Here is a 19,105-nt window from a genome sequence, read left to right as displayed (position 1 = left end):
ATTTCTGCTCTCTCTCTCTATTTCACCTACAACACACACTATTCTCCCTAGAACAATACTTATTCTCACGCCCGAGGGTGGTCACAAGGAGAACCCCCCTATTCCCCCTTGTGGCGAGTCACCAGTGTTTTGTTTTGCAGGAATCCAGCAGTCGGTGAGTAGAGGAAGAGATTGAACCCTTAACCACGAGACGACCCAGCTGGTTAGCCTAAGCGTTAACCAGTGTTTCATCATTAGCGCCCACCGTGGGGCTCGAACCCATGACCACAGGTTTAACATTTCTGCTCTCTCTCTATTTCACCTACAACACACACTATTCTCCTCAGAACAGTACTTATTTTCACGCCGGAGGGTGGTCACAAGGAAAACCCCCCTATTCCCCTCCTTGTGGCGAGTCACCTGTGTTCTGTTTTGCAGGAATCTAGCAGTCGGCGAGTGGAGAAAGAGATTGAACCCTTAACCACGAGACGACCCAACTGGTTAGCCTAAGCGTTAACCAGTGTTTCATTATTGGCGCCCACCACATCTTTTTGCAACCACTTTCATCTCTTTTCTCTTCAAAAACACTCTCTGAATGGTTGAACAAAACCCTTCTCTTCACGTAGACGGAGAAAGCTCTTCCTTTGAGCTGTATGCGGACACCGTTCACGTCCAAGGGCACTAAAGGAACAGGACCATCAGAGAAGAATAAGTGAACAATGAAATACCTGATCTCTTTGGAAGTACTTCCAGAGTTATCAAACAAACCACACCTGGAGCTAACAACCAAACACCTCCTGGAGTCATCAACCAAACAAATCCAGGAGTCCAAACGCCAAACCATGGTGCTGGTCCTCCAGCACCATCGGCTCAGGCACAGCTAAATTTCTCAGCTATCTTAGGGCTACCTGAAGAGAAACTCTGGCCTCCTGGTACGCCAAGCAGACAGCATCTTTAAACATGGTCTATGCATAGTTAAGCGCACAACAAGCACTGCTCCAGGCACAAGTTGCTCCATCCGCTTTCGTCACTCCACCTCAAAGACCACCAAGTTCCCAAATTCCGCAACAGACACAAGCGCATGGACATGCGCGGAACCAACAACATGATAAATCATCCACCACCAAGAGATAAAGCGTACACGACACGTGCGACACCTATGGTGAAACAGAAAGCAACTATGAGCAGCACACTTACCAACAAAGAAGCCTCCATTGCATAGTCGCTTAGGCCCGCGCAACATTAACAATGAAAGGGAGAGTTACAACGAAGATGATGACTCGACTTATAAGCAAGGAGAAAGCAATGTCTTCAGCAGATTACGACCAAATCACGAGGCGTCTAGACCCCGCGCACACGCGGGATACAATCCAAACGCCGAGTACGACTACACCTTAAGCTATCGTCCTGAAGGCATAACTGAAAAATCAAAGTTCATCAGAGAAATTGCAACGACTCCGATAGACAAGACAAAATTACCACACAATGTGGGAAAGTACAAGGGCCTCACAAATCCTGATGATCACCTTCAAGTTTTCACTGGTGCAGGGGTAGTAGGTGGTTGGTCATTACCCACTTGGTGTCATATGTTTGTGCAAACCTTCGTTGGCGCAGCACGCGCATGTTTTGACAGTTTACCATAAGGAAGGATCAAGTCCTGGAAGGACTTTCAAAACAAGTTTCTGGCACACTTTTCCTAACAGCGCAGGCACACTAGGGATCCAACAGATTGTTTAAACATCTAGATAAAAGATCAAGAAAGCATTGAAGACTTTATCACCAGAAACAACAAAGAATGTTTGGAAATAGGAGACACTGGGGAAAAATGATGTGCGCGCATTTCATGAGAGCTATCAAATGTGTCGATCTAATCAAAAGAGTCAGGGGCAGGGATGGAGGTCCCAAAGATTTGGATACTTTCATCGAAGCAGCAAAAACTATTGGAAGAACCGACAAACAGCTGACCGGTGACGACAGCCGTCAGCATAACTATAGTCAGCATGCCAACGATAGACGTAACAAGAAGGGAAAGGGTCAACCCTGGAAGGCGTCTGGCTATAAAGAAAGAAGTCCACAGCTGAGGACGTGCGCGCGACCATCAACCAAATCGGCTATCGCAAAGAAGTCAAGAAAGAAAACAGAGAAAAACAATGGACACCTCTGACAAAAACCCCTTATGAAGTCTTGTCAACTGAAAACCATCAATTTAAAGCTTCGTTGCAAATGCGAAACAAAAGAGGGCAAGACTCGAACCTCTTTTGTGAATTTCACAAAGATAAAGACCATCTGACAGATGAATGTATTAGCTTAAGGCATGAGATAGAACGAGCTTTGAAAGGTGACAAGCTCACCCATTTGATCAAAGGGGGAAAAAGAGACAACCGTCAGATCCAGAGAAGAGAAGAGGGTCCAGATAACAAGAAACTTCGAAAGCTGGAAACACATATGATCCAAGGGGGTCAGAGAAGACCCAGGAAAAATTACAACAAGCGCGCCCATGACGACTCCTGGCGTGAGAGGCAAGTTGTCTTCCCAGTAGTACGAGGTGGTTCAAGGGAGAGAAGACCCATTGTCATTTCTGGTGTGTTTGGCCACTACCAGACAGATTACATTTTTATCGACCCAGGAAGCACCGCAGACATCATATACGAGCAATGTTTCAACCAACTGGACCAAGAAGATAAGGTGTGCTTAGAACCAGTGGATTACCCACTCACTGGTTTCTGCAACGAAGCCGTTTTTCCTCTTGGCCATATATCTTTCCCGGTGCTACTTTCTGATGGGAAGAATTCAAGGACTGAAGAAGTTATGTTCATGGTCTTACCGGCGATCTCAAGGCATGATATCCTTTTAGGAAGAGAGTCCCAAGGAGACTTCAGCATGATCTGTTTAGGACCATACTCAGTGGTAGGATTTTCGACAGAGACCGGAGTGGCCATAATCTATGCAAGCAAAGAAGTGCTCGTAATTGACGAGGTGCGACCTTCAAAGTCAAGCAAGCCAACTCTACACGCGGAACCTGAAAAGTGGATTCTAAACAGGAAGTATCCAGAACAAACAATCATTTTAGGTCCAAAAATGTCAGAAATCACACGTGCGTTGCTCAAAAAGTTGTTGTTAAAAAATATGGATGTTTTCGCCTGGGCACCAGCCGATATGGTCGGCGTTCCACGGCACATAGCGGAACACAGATTGAATGTTGCCGAAAATGCCAAACCTGTGGTATACACCAAACGCCATTTAGGAGACATAAAACATGAAGCCATGCAAGAACAAATCACAGAGTTGCTCAATGTCGGCATCATCAGAGAAGTACGATACCAGACCTGGGTTGCCAGCCCAGTAATGGTGCCAAAAGGAAATGGCTGTTGAAGAATGTGTGTAGATTATAAAGATCTGAACAAAGCTTGCCTGCGAGATTGTTACACTTTACCTGAGATCAATGAAAAGATCGATTCACTGGCATCTTTCCGATGGAAATGTTTTCTCGACTGTTACAAAGGATACCATCAAGTGTAGATGGCCATCCAAGATGAAGACAAGACAGCATTCCGTACGCCAACAGGGTTGTATTGTTACACGAAAATGCCCTTTGGACTAAAGAATGCAGGAGCAACGTATCAAAGGCTAATGAACGAAACATTTAGCGATGCCATCGAGAAGTACATTGATGTCTACATGGATGATTTAGTCATCATGAGTAAAGAGGAAGATCTGATGTTGGAAAACATTCAGAAGACGTTTGACACACTACAAGGGGTAAACATCAAGCTAAACCCAGCAAAGTGCTCCTTTGGAATGGAAGAAGGAAAATTCATGGGCTTCATCATTACCAAGGATGGGTTCAAAGTCAACCCCGAAAAAGTACAAGAAATAGAGCGAATGCCTTCCCCGTCCACGATAAAAGAAATGTAGAAACTAGCAGGACGTTTAGCAGCGCTAAATTGTTTCCTCGCTAATCACGCAGCAAAGTCATTTCCTTTTATCAAAACCCTTCGTAATTGTGTGAAGAAAACCAACTCCTGTGGACTCCGGAAGCAGAACTTGCATTCAAAGAAATGAAGGATTGTCTAATACGCCTACCAACATTAACAGCCCCAATGAAAGATAAGCCGTTGGTCATGTACTTGTCAACATCAGATAAGGAGTGGGTACAGTTCTTTTGGTTGATCGATAAGGCATATAGACACCAGTGTACTACGTCAGTTGCACCTTGAATGATCCAGAAACAAGATATTCTATCATGGAAAAGTTAGTCCTGGCACTGATCCATGCATCCAGAAGGTTACGCAGATATTTCGCCAATCATGTTATCCACGTCTTGACGAATTACAATATTGGCAATATCCTGGCTAGACCAGAAATCTCAGGCAGGTTAGCAAAGTGGGCCATAGAACTAGGAGGCCAATGTGGTTTTTAGACCAAGACCAGCCATTAAAGGCCAAGTACTAGCTGACTTCCTTACAGAAGTGCCCGCCGACAAGGATCGAGAATACAAAGCAATGGAGAAGGCAGAAAAACAATGTTCTAAAGAGCCATGGCTGTTGTACACAGACGGCGTGTCCAACGAGGATGGAGCAGGGGCAAGCTTAAGGTTAGTAAGCCCAGAAAAGCATGAATTCATGCATGCTATTCGTTTGGACTTCAAAAGCACGAACAACGATGCAGAATATGAAGCTTTTCTTGTTGGACTACGACTGGCAATCAAAATGGGGGTCAAACACATAGAAGCGCATGTTGACTCGATACTTGTGGCAGGGCAAATCAATGGTCAATATGACGCAAAAGGAGATGTCATGGCACTATACTTAGAACAAGCAAAAACCCTGCTTCAAAGCTTTGATTCTTTCAAGATACACCATATCAATAGAAGTGAAAACAAGCCCACAGACGCACTGAACAAACTTGCATTGACTAGTTTTCAACACTTGGCTAAATACGTACGCATCAAAGTATTGAGCAACCCGTCCGTTCCATTGAGGCAAGTCCACGTTATCCAACTGGGGTCGACATCATGGATGACTCCCATCATCATGTACCTCTAGTCGGGAATCTTACCTGAGAATAAGCCAGAGGCAAGAAAAATACAATACAAGGCAGAGCACTACCAAATGTCTGACGGCATTCTATACAGAAAATCTTACCTTGGACCACTACTACGCTGTGTAGATCCCGAAGATGGCAACTACTTATAGCACGAAGTGCACGAAGGAATTTGTAGCATTCATGCAGGTCCAAGGATGGTAGTGGCAAAAATGATGAATGAGGGCTATTACTGGTCGAGAATGCATTTAGATGCAGTCAAAGTGTTGAGAAAGTGCAGCGGATGTCAGAGGCATGCACCAAAAACCATGCGCCCTAAGAACGAACTGGTCCCCATCACAACGGCATGGCCGTTCCAACAATGGGGAATAGATGTGACAACCCTCACAAATCCAGGTATCCGTACAAATTAATTAATATTTAATTAGTGCTTAATTACTGTGCTTGACTTCAATTATGAATAAACTGCTTTCTGTTTTATGATACATGCATACTCATGCATCATACTTTATTACTGTCACTTCATTTATTACACACAAATAATAGTGACAAACTTGATGCACAAAGCACAGTTAGCACAGTGAGCGGATAACCCAGTAAACATGCTGACGTTGCCAGCACTAGACATACATTGTTTCTGAGGCCAGTATGAGCCGGGAGTAGATTACTACACTAGCAGAGAGTGTAGGAAGGTAAGGATCATAAAACTGCGTCACTAGGTGAGATAGTTATAGTGACCGGAAGTGCCTAAAACATACTTTAATTACAAAATTCTTCACTTCATACAAAAATTCAGCATTTAACATAACTAGTAAAGTGCAAAAACTTGGTAAAATGGTCCTAGACACTTTCCAAAGTGTTGGGAATTTAACGTGTCACTAAAAATAACATAAAAGACACTTTATAGCTTTACTTAGCACTTTAACGGATCAATATCCAACCGAACAACCGGACTTTACCCGGAACATAAAAATTTTGTCAAAAACATTGTTTTTACTTTTCTGAGCTAGTTAGGGTCCCCGAACACCCTAACACCCTTTATATTAAACAACACACTTAACATACTAACTAAAACCATTAGAATCCAACTAAGAAGTAACTTAACTATCACCACCCAACCCTTACCCCCCCCCCCTCAAAATGATGGTCATAAGGGGTGACCCACCCCTTGTCCTCCTTTGATTATTTTATTACTAGATGTTGGGAGTTATGGAACATATTACTTGTTGGATAATAGTAAGGTTTAGTTTATAAATAAGACTAATGGATCTACCATTCTCATTTCACCAACACAACATCAACTTTCTCTTCTCCTTCCCTCTACACCCCTCACGGCCGAACACCACCACCATCATACACCCACCATCAAGCTTGGTTCTAGCCATTTTCCATACTCTCAAAGGTGCAAGAGGTCATACAAACAAGCCGGGTGCTTTCGAAAGTTCAAGAACCACTCTAGATTTCTTTTATCTACCACATTTACATCTTGTTTCTTCCCTAGCCTTGTGCTAGTAGTAAGTGCTTCTAATCACCATCTTGTTCTTGATTTTAGTGGTTAATAGATGATTTAATGGTTAAAAATTAAGAAACACTAAACAACATAACTTAAAGTCTTGAACATAAGATGAATAAGGTGGATAAAGAGAAGATATGTGTGTAAATCATGTGAATCTTGCGTGGTTGTGATTATTTGATGTTGTTTGTTACTAAAAGTAGGATGGATCATCATCTAGACATACTAGATCATGTTCAAGAACATGAACTAGTAGTATGTTAATGTTAGAAATGTGAAAGATAATGAAACCATCCACCATGAACTTGAAACTTGAATGAACATAATTTTTCTTGTAAAATGAAGTTGTAAACTTGTGGATCTAAAGATCTACAAGTGGTTTTTCGGAAGAACCAAGCGGAAGATACTAGTTTTGTTAAAACCCGGACATTTTATGAAGTAGAAGCATTTTTGGTAAATAAACAAGTGTGCAAACACTTGTGTAACAAGAAATTTAACAAAGAAGTATTTTTGTAAATCTTGACTAGAAGTTGTGAAACTTCAAGTTCTTTAAAAATAAAGTTTTTAAGAAACTAAACATGATTTTAAAGATAACGAGACCCACTAAATGTGTTGGTGATTTACTACATATTTTTACACAACTCTCAAGTTCATGAGTTATGATTTAGTCTTATTTTTGTCAAGTTTGATGAATAATATTGTATGTTGTTGATTGGTAAATTGTTTGGTTGATTTTAACAAAAAGAAAATGATATGCTAAAAGCATGGACGCCTCCATTTACAGAGGAAACTCTGGCGAAATTTTTCCAGAAATATAACACTTAGAAATATTTTTCTAACAAGTATTTACAAATATAATTTTTAACTTGTTTTTCAAAAATAAACTTCGCCATGATTTTTATTACAAAACACCAAGTACCGGGGGTGGATTTTCGTAAATAAAACTTGTTATATATATATATATATATATATTATAATAAGACGCTTGTATGATTATGTGATTATTTGTGAACTAGATATATATTATTTTTAGGGTTGAAATAATATTACTTGAAATATCATGAAAATACGACTTCCAAAATAATATCAACGCTCTCACAAAAATAAATATTTAAGTTATACAAGTATCATAATACAACACGAACTCTATTTAGAATATTTTTGGCGAAATATTATTGTGGAAAACTTACGAAATAGAGTAAATTACATTTTTGGCCCCTGTGGTTATATCACTTTTACTATATTAGCCCAAAATAATAATTTTTAACATATCTGCCCCCATGGTCTCTATAACTAACCATTTTGGCCCCTAAGTCTAACCATTTTAGCCCCCATGGTCTCTATAACTAACCATTTTGGCCCCCATGATCTCTAGACTTAGGGGCCAAAATGGTTAGTTATAGAAACTATGGGGGCAATTATGTTAAAAAATCTTATTTTGGGCTAATATAGTAAAAATGATATAACCACAGGGGCCAAAAACGTAATTTACTCTACGAAATAAAATATAATATTTTTGAGAAAAATATATATATTTTTGGAAAACTAAAATATTTTAGACAAGTGATAAAAATATATTTTTCAAGTACGACTTAAAAATATATTTTCGGAATTATAAAACACACATGTATTAATACCCCCATCATTGGGAAGGAATATACTTATTTAATAATTAAGAAGTGTAAATACGAAATAGTTGTCTAACTATTTCCCAAAAACGTTAAATCTTAAGCCAAGGCACGGCCGTCCGTCTAATAGAAGTTAGTACGTGTAGGTCGTCACGCAGCAGGTTGATTTGGGACCGACTATTTCGAAACACACTTCTGTGAGTTCATGTCCCTCTTTTCTCTTTACTGTTTTCAGTTTTATACTTCGGGGGTGAAATACATGCGACAACTATTACAACCTTTATTACATGGTATGGTTAGCATAGGGAGGGTTTATACTACTACTAGATCATGTGAGGGGTGGGTACAACACTCGAGGCCATTAATCCTCTTTGTTAGGACCGAGGGACACAAGAGTGATAGATCTATTTGGGTGTAGCGAGCCCACACCCGTGAGGCCGAGGAGGCCCATAGAGGTGACTGTGTCTTACAGCCGGAAGCCCGGTACAAATTTGCTAGGTTTGAGTTTCCCTGCACTTTCTCACACATACCAGTGGCTTTGCAACCCATTGGTGATCTTTTTTTTCCTTATTGCTACATACCAGGGATTTTTATACATACTTTAAAGGTTTATTCATACTCACTTTTACATGAACTCGCTCAACTTTTTGTTGATTTTTCAAATTACATGTATTTCAGGTAATTAGGGATCTGGCAAGGTATGCTATGTCGTCAAGCTGCGTAGGAGAAATGATGTCATCCAAGTTTAGGGGTTGTGACTTTTGCCTGGACGAGTCACAAGTCTTAAACTGTGTTTATTTCATGTCTTATGGTTGTGTCGTATGAACAATATTTTTATTATGTCATGTTGTAATCCGTTGCATGTGTCGACTTTTGAAAACAATGTTGTCGTATTTTATTTTTAAAACTTGAATTAATGGATGATCATCATGGTTTTACTTTCATATAGCTTTGTTGTGATTAAGCTATGGTATTAAGAAGTCACACCAAATAAACCCACGCTTCCGCAAAGCCAGGGTGTGACAATAGACATGGTTGGTCCTTTCCCAGAAGCCCCAGGAGCAGTAAAATTTATCATAGTCGTCGTTGACTATTTTACCAAATGGGTGGAGGGGAAAGCATTAGCATCAACCACGTATACGGTGGTTCGAAGGTTCATATGGGAGCAGATAATCTGTCGTTTTGGATTACCTTTGAGGATCACAACTGACAATGGGACAAACTTTGCTGCTGAAGACCTCCAGAATGGTTCAAAGAACTGAACATTGAGCATACGTTCTCCTCAGTGGCACACCCACAAGGAAATGGTCAAGTAGAGGTAGTACACAAAAGCATTGTCGATGGCATAAAAGCAAGGCTTGGTACTCAACGAAGGGGCTGGGTCAATGAGTTACCCAGTATCTTATGGGCCCACAGGACAATGCCAAAAACGAGCAATGGTGAAACCTCGTTCAGTCTGGTATACGGGTCTGAAGTAGTGATACCTGCAGAAATCAGTTTGCCATCCCCAAGAATGTTGTCAATGAACGCCATTAACAATGAAGAACATAGAAGGCTAGATTTGGATCTTCTAGAAGAAATGAGGGAAATGGCAGCAATAAATGAAGCGAAGTACAAAACCAAGTTGGAGAAGTACTACAATAGCAAGGTGCCAGTCTGCACCTTCAACCCTGGGGACTATGTCTTGAGAGACAATGAGGCATCCAATGCCGAAAGACCAGGCAAATAGGCTCCAAAATGGGAAGGACCTTATGTCGTTGATAAGGTCCTAGGCAAAGGAGCATACAAGCTGCGCACATTGGAAAACAAAGAAGTCCCTAGGACTTGGAACGCCCAACAGTTAAGAAAATGTTACATGTAATCAGCTGACGATGTTTCCTTTTAATGTAAGGTCGCGCGCCCAACACAGTCATCTTTAATACAAAAAGTATTGATTATCCTATCTTTTGCGAATTTTTGTTACAACTACATATATTACTTTGGGTATACACGAAAACATCGCTGGCTTAACGACAGAAAACATGGTAGACCTCCAAGGCTCGTCACGACTAAGTGCACAGCCGGGTCGAATACACACAATAAAACCTGTCAGCCAACTATTACTTCGTACCCACGTATACACGAAAGCATCGTAGACAAGGTAAACAAACATTGTAGACCTCCAAGGCTAGTCATCACCAAGTGCACAGTCGGGTCAATAAAACACAATAACCTGTTAATAATCACTTCGTACATTTCGAGCACACGAACAAACAATGGGCATAATGATAAAACAAACATTGTAAGTCATGTGGGCTTGGCACAACAAAGCGTAAAACCAAGTGGACCAAACACAATAACCTGTCATAGCCATCATTCATTCGCAATACCTGATCAAAGCAATTAAACATATGCACATATTGTAACCAAAACAAAATTCACACAAGCAAATTAACAACTAAAAGTTTGCATTGTACATCAACAAAACTGTGGAAATGTATTAGCAAACACAGAACCATAAGGACATATTGTTCACAAACATAAAGCAAGTACCAAATTGTTCGAGGGTTACAAGGTCATCAGACCCATACACGGCATGCAAGCCGGAGAAGTAACGAAATCAGATCTGGTGGCTTGGGCCAGCATCACCAGTTTCCACATGTTCATCTTCAAGTGTGTCACAACCCCCGCCCCCTTATCTGTCCTGGGAACGGGCGGCCGCGAACTCAGTGGCGGTGGTATCAATATTTATTAATTTGGCAGCGGAAGTTACATCAGGACCGTAGTTAGGAAATATTTTTCAGAGTAAAACCACCATATTTTATTTTTAATAATCACATGGGTAAAACCCAAGTTTCTTATTACAACATGTTTACATGGATAAACCCTACTTTATTGAATTTAAAACATCGTATTTTAGATAACTTTTATAGCCACAGTTTTCCAAGTCGTCAGTGCTCTCGAGCTGGCTTTTTACTACTTGGCTTTCACATTGTGTTACCTGAAACACGTGTTTAAAAACATTTGTCAGTGGGAAATACTGGTGAGAGAATCCCACTTTAATCAAGAAACATTTTATTAATTAAAACAGTATTGAGAGCGATCACATTGTTTATTTCTACACAATTACTCATTCAGTACTGTCAATCCTGACTTGTGGGTCATATTACACATTGGCTAACTCATTATCCAATGGTAACGTACTGTCATCCCCGACTTACTACACGCAGTAGTAAATTTTGTATACAAAACCCCAACATACCGGCAGTAATTGAAGAACTACAAAGACTCAATCATCGTTTAATCACATTGTAAAACAATCAAGGTTTTGTAAAATATTCCAAAAAGGTTAACAAAAAGAGGATAAACTCACATTGCTATTTTTGACTTCGCCTAAGGGTTTCCTGGGAATAATCTATAATTTACACAGATGTACATAGGTTAGTATCATAACCCTTTGAAAATATTAATGATACCCTCCCTGAGACGGTATTCTAACAACTACGTCGGGCAGAACCACGACAGTTGTTACGGCACCCTAAATCAATCGGGCAGCGTATCTAATATGAAACTGGGATTATAATACTTACAACGGAGCAGAACCTCGTTAATTAGGGGGGTATAATACCCGAGTATTATGCCTTCTATTCAGAAATTTGCTTAAGAAAGAAAGTAATGAACGAATTCAACTGAGATCCGATGCGTTCTATTTATAGGTGCTGAGTTTGGATTTGTCGCGGCCCGCGTAACATAGAGGCAGGGCTTACGCGGCCCGCGTTGACCTCCAGTCAACGTATAGTTGGGCTGGGTCAGCTTATAGACTTGCCACGATGATGACACGTGTCATCACGGGGCTGCGCCACCATTCTGAACCTCTCGCGGCCCGCGTTAACTATCGGGGATCTTACGCGGCCCGCCTGAACTTAAAGAATCAACGAATTCAGGTTTCAACCTTCATACCGCCCGCGTAAGATTGGGGTGGGTCCTACGCGGCCCGCCTCAACTTAATATTTCTTGTTTTTCATTTATTTTTAATGCTATATTGTAATTCGGGCTCGGTTTTCACATACGGGGTGTATTTAAAAAAATATAGGGTTATTTTAAAATATATTAGGGGAGTCAGAAATATTTTGGAGGGTTGATATATTTTGGGTATAATTCCTGGGTTATTTAATAAATATATAGAGCACACACATTAAGTATAGTGACCCAACTCTACTTTATCCCTACGTCACGAGACAGAACCCCAACGAATTTATACAGAGCCTTATCATACGTTACGGGACCCTACGTCACTTGGACAGGGTATTAGGGATCAGGGGCTACAATACTTAAAACGGGGCAGGGTTTTATTATTATTATTATTATTGAAATATAAAAATTGAATATATTAAAAGAAGAGAGGAGGCGACAACTTGAGAGAAAATGGAAATGGATTTTGAGCAGTTTGAATTTGTTATGAGATCTCTTATTTATAGCTTCTAAAACTTAGAAGGCAAGCAACAAAAATTCCACGTACATCATATTAATGCACATGCATTCTATAATTTCATATATTTATTGAATAACGTACACTACACTACATTCATAATTTCACTTGATTCCCATTCTGTCTCCACACCCTCAGCATGCACATCATCCCTTCCAGATCCAACAACAACATTTTCGACCACCCTCTCCGTCTTGTCAACCTCAACGTCAAGGAGATAAATCAAGGGGCTTGGAAGGAGGAGACGTAGGTGGAGTGATCTTGGAGATATCAATCTTGGACCCAGAACAGGCAAATTTGGAATGTTACATCCTCCCCACCTTGTTTTAAATCTCGTCCTCGAGATTCCCTGAAATATGGATGAATATTTTTAGTTAGTTTAGTTTCAAGGTATATTCTGCCCTTTCTTTTGAATTTCACTTTACTTTGACCAGAATTATTCTCTGAGATTCTTGTATTTTCTAGAGTTCTGAATGAAAGTAACATATATTTTTAGATGTTTCGTGTTTTAGCACAGGTTTCCTAATGTGTCAATATACTAAGGTAATGCAAGAGGAATTCTTAAACTTTCAATGACGTCCCAACTTAAAGAGTTCTTGTCGTTCATCTTATCGCACGAATTTCAAGACGGATGATCAAATGAAATATTGTTTGATACTGAAATTATAGACATATACGGGAGGTTCCTAATAAATAAGTCTAAAATTATCATTGACACACTTATTCGTGATTTATTCCTAATTGTCAATCAATATGGTCCTTGGATTTCCTCATAGACAAACATGTCTATATAATATTTCATATATTGTAATTATGCACACTATCCATAATGTCAATGTATTTAACAGATTCACAAGTCAGACATCAGGTCATGGTACTATTTAGGGAATTCCATTAACATAACATATACCTCATCTCACCCGGTCTTGCCGGAGAGGTAACCCCATCTCACCCGGACAAGCTGGAGAGTCTACCTCACCATACCCAGTTTTGCCAGAGAGGTAACCACATCTTACCCGGACAAGCTGGAGAGTCTACCGTACCATGCCCAGTTTTACCGGAGAGGTAATTATCATGGTATTTCCCATAAATAGACTTCTCTCAAATTGGGATTTTGAAAGTACATCATTTATTATAGTTTACATCAAGAAACAAGGAAATCAGTATTCTCGTGATGGATCATATTCTAGAACCGAGTAGTACTAATAAACAAGAAATAACAGTGGCCAGTTGTTATCGCTTATTTATCATACAGGAATGTTCTAGCCATCATCCTCATGGGATACCAATAACCATCACACTTTATCTATGCAAGTAATTGGCTTATCTCAAAGCTTTATACTAAGGCATTCTTCTTAGGTTCATGTCTAAATACTGTCCTGGTTGTTACCAGTGAATATCAATATCCTAACTCTTTCATTTAAGCATAGATATTATTATGGTTGTGGTTTTTCTTTTGCTTGGAAAATGAAGTTTTGACAAAAATATAATTGTCTCCATTGACACTATAGTTAGGTTAAATGTGAAGAGTATGCTTACAGCTAACTTTATTAGATTCTGTCACAAGGAATATTTTATTGAGACAGATGGTATTTTTCAACATAGTAGATTTCATGGTTTATAATGACTTCATGTTTTCATGTGAATAACTAATTATATTTTCTCTTATGTCTATCTCACAGAAGATATTATATTGGGTATACCATCAAGAAATTCTATTGGGTATATGCATATATGTGTATAAAATTTCAAATCTCTAGTTAATATTAAACTTACGGAATAGAACACACATATATAAAATAATAACTATACATTCGATGGTACCAATCATTAAGCTTATTTCCATGACTTTATTTTATCTTTTTATAAAATTAGTATATTGAAATAAATTTCTTTAAATTTTATTGAACATAATATTTTAGAATTTAAGGATGGATAAATAAAAGTTTAAAGAAATAAATTAATCAAAATATAAACTTTTTGGATTCATGGGAATAAATTTATTTTTAACTAGTGGGTTGAACCATATGGGTTCAAAATATCAAAACTTAACTCTCAATTTATTGTATATTATATTATTTATTCAAAGAAGTACTTATGGTAAGTAAGTTTGACATTTCTAAAATTGATTTTGAGTAATATACATGTATTAGAATATGTATGTATATCCCATACAATAGTAATAGTAATTTATTTAAAGATATTACAATATTAAAATTGTAATCTGATTTTTAAATAAAGTTATATAAAAGACAACTACATTAAATACATATTTGGGTCAATCATATTTATGTGGGGTATCTATTTTAAATTTTAGTTTTGAAAATGAAACAAAACTAGAATTTTCAGGGAAATTTTAATGTGCCAGGTAAAATAAATAAATAAATAAATAAGTAAATAAATAGAATACTTAAATTATTAATTTAAGTCGAGTAGGAAAAAGAGTTTTCATTTTGTAACATCTTTTACTTTTAAAATTATTTATTCTCTGTTATATATACCGATTCTATAAACCATTAGATCCATCTTTTCTTTTCTTTTATAATATATTGTAAAATAAAATTTATTACTTCTTTTAAATATAATATTTTAAATGGTAGAGAATAAAAACATGATGATTATAAAATTCTTTTGAACATATACTTTCTTTGAATTATGCTATACGTATAAAATTCTACATGTACCCTATGTAGAATAACTTTTAGGTTATATGACATACACGTATAAATGTTATTTAAACGTTATGATAATATATATATATATATATATATATTTCCAATTATTAATACTAAACAAGGCAATATAACAATATAACACATATTTGGATGAGCCATAGGATATTATTAACATTTACTATTATAAGTTATCTTATAATCATCAATATTATACTTTGGTTTATATTTCAACTATAGTTAATAAATATAATAATAATAACTATACCAAATATCTTGTTGTAATATATGAACTTAGTCAATAGGTTAAAATATTTACTTCATAATGATCATTTATTTACGTTAATCAGTTTATATAATATCTATATCTAAACAATACTGATAACACAGAATCATAAATTAGTTTTAAATAATGTAGATAAAATATTAAACTTATAGTTAAAAGTGAAGTTTTTATTAAACAAATAGTCTAATATATATAAATATAAAAGCTATTCTATGATGTTTTGTGACTAAAGTAGTAACTTAACTTTGCTGTTTTACTAGAGTATTCTAGTTTGACAAAAATCTTCTCCATTTTTTTTCTATCATAAAGTTACTACTACAACTAAACCATTTATTCTTTGTATATGAAGGAATATATCATGTAAGATATATATAGTATGTATTAATATATAAAAAATTCAATCATATTTAGGTGACTGAATGCCAGTTCTCTTGGACACATGTAGTTTCAAAGAAAATTTATGGTGACTCACCTCAATTATGATATACATGAATTGCAATTTCAATTATATATACATATAAATTCATAATTGTAAACTCATATTTATTAATAAAATAATTAGTAGATATCTGTATACATATTAGTGAAATGATAAGAGGTTGTTTACTCATTTGTATAATAATTTGAAATGTTCCTTGAAACAATTACTTTTTGAATGGTTGTTTCACAATTTAAATACGACTTAAGATTATTGGAATGCATATTTTATGAAACAACTAACATTTGAGTACAATCATAAAATAGATTGATTAAAAATTGCGACTTATATATATATATATATATATGTGTGTGTATGTATGTATTTATTGCAAACTACAACTGGAATTCAAAATATACTAGTGATTATGCATCCGTAACTTATTTTAGTCTATCTAGGTTATAGGAGTATTAGGCTCAACATGCTTTTATATAAAGTTTATTCTATCTCCTATCTTAACTAAGTTGTTATCTAATGGGCGAAGTTCCTTTAAAGTTTCTAGCTCATAGGTGGCATGGGTGCTGGTACTAGTTTGGTCGTTCGGCTATTTAATATAAGTTAGGGAGTATGTGGAAGATGTGTCGACTGTATAGCTTTGTACTTAAACTAATATTAGACTAAATTGCAGAAATTAAAATTCAAGAGTTTGGATTGTTGATTTAGAAAACTAAATTAAAAACTAATTCAAATCAAAGTTGGTTGTAAAACAAATTAGGAGAGAACAATGATCACCTTAGGTTCCAGTTTCTTTAAACAATTGTGTGTAATTCAACTAGAAAGAGTTACATAGACATAACTCGTGTATAGATGATTGAAGTGATAAAAGGGAACAAAGTACTCGGATTATATAAACGCGAGGTTGTTTCCCGATGACCAATTAACCAATAACCAACCCTAACCCTTCCCGTGATATCTCGATTGCCAACGGCACCAAGAACGTACGATTAAGACTAGAAATTGCAATATTGATTAACAAACTACAAACAATCAAACATACACCATGACATTCAAGCAACGCAAGTTATCATTCTAGAAATTCAGAAGTTAAACACACAAAAGTTCAAGAAACATTCACCTAAGATGATCACCGAAGAGTTTAGCCGGACATGGCTCGGTGAATCATCATCATAATCAAACCAATGTTCATATGAATCAAAGATACAAACCGGATGATAAGAATCATTCACAAGACAAGCAAGTAGCCAAAATTCGCCCCAAAGTTCATCCACAACCGTCCAATGATGAAAGATAGTGAAAAGACACTCAAAAACTGATTTAAATGATGGCAATTACACTTTGGATCGCAGCTTCCACCGTAAATTACGGCTCCACCGTAATTTACGGTGGACATTGTTCTTTTACGGTGTAAACTGACTGTGCTACGGTGAGGAAAAAGCAAAATCCAGGTCCACCGTAAATTACGGTATGACCGTAATTTACGGTGGTGAGCTGCCTTGACTTCTTTGTTGTGTCTCTTGTTCCACGCTCGACCCGTTCTTCACCAAAGCCTCCAAAGCTGCGTTTAATCCGTCTTTTAGCTCCTAAACCGCACCTGAAACATAAGCACCGAAGTTATCTAATTCAAGATAATTACACGATTAAGTGGAGGATTATTTCGTCTTTTAACATGCTTAAGGGTTGTCCAAAGGACCACCCGTCAGGTGCTGGTACTAGTTTGGTCGTTCGGCTATTTAATATAAGCTAGCATTTACTATTGTAGTAGCTAACATATGGAGATTTACCCATTGTTCATCTAATTCATCTTCCCCTAGTAAGTTATTGCCTGTTTCCTGAGTTTGTGTATTTATTTCCTTATTGATTATTGCTCCCTTCGGTTGTGACTTCTTTATTTTCTCTCGACCTTTTCTAATAATCCAACTTCTCTTCTTAGTGGTAAATGGTTTCTTAGACTGTGCCTTACGAATGAATATTCCTTCCTCAGTATCTGCTGAGTATCCTGAGGGATTTGGTTGAAATGAGGTTCCCTTATCTTTTGGTGAACTATCTAGTTGACGATAGATGTCCGAAATTCTTTGCTTACCCATACTGTAGACTAACAAATAGTCAAATAATATAAAACACATAATCACATAAGTTATTTCCTAACACAGAATTTAAAATTTAAGTGTCAGCAGAACACTTCTTTGGCTTGAACCAGTGGCTAGGCTCTGATACCACCTTCTGTCACAACCCCCGCCCCCTTATCTGTCCTGGGAACGGGCGGCTGCGAACTCAGTGGCGGTGGTATCAATATTTATTAATTTGGCAGCGGAAGTTACATCAGGACCGTAGTTAGGAAATATTTTTCAGAGTAAAACCACCATATTTTATTTTTAATAATCACATGGGTAAAACCCAAGTTTCTTATTACAACATGTTTACAGGGATAACCCCTACTTTATTGAATTCAAAACATCGTATTTTAGATAACTTTTATAGCCACAGTTTTCCAAGCCGTCAGTGCTCTCGAGCTGGCTTTTTACTACTTGGCTTTCACATTGTGTTACCTGAAACACGTGTTTAAAAACATTTGTCAGTGGGAAATACTGGTGAGAGAATCCCACTTTAATCAAGAAACATTTTATTAATTAAAACAATATTGAGAGCGATTACATTGTTTATTTCTACACAATTACTCATTCAGTACTGTCAATCCTGACTTGTGGGTCATATTACACATTGGCTAACTCATTGTCCAATGGTAACGTACTGTCATCCCCGACTTACTACACGCAGTAGTAAATTTTGTATACAAAACCCCAACATACCGGTAGTAATTGAAGAACTACAAATACTCAATCACCGCTTAATCACATTGTAAAACAATTAAGGTTTTGTAAAATATTCCAAAAAGGTTAACAAAAAGAGGATAAACTCACATTGCTATTTTAGACTTCGCGTAAGGGTTTCATGTGAATAATCTATAATTTACACATATGTACATAGGTTAGTATCATAACCCTTTGAAAATATTAATGATACACTCCCCGAGACGGTATTCCAACAACTACGTCGGGCAGAACCACGACAGTTCTTAC

This window comes from Helianthus annuus, chromosome 1, assembly GCF_002127325.2.
Source record: "Helianthus annuus cultivar XRQ/B chromosome 1, HanXRQr2.0-SUNRISE, whole genome shotgun sequence".
In the NCBI taxonomy this organism is placed as follows: domain Eukaryota; kingdom Viridiplantae; phylum Streptophyta; class Magnoliopsida; order Asterales; family Asteraceae; genus Helianthus; species Helianthus annuus.
This window is presented reverse-complemented; position numbering follows the sequence as displayed.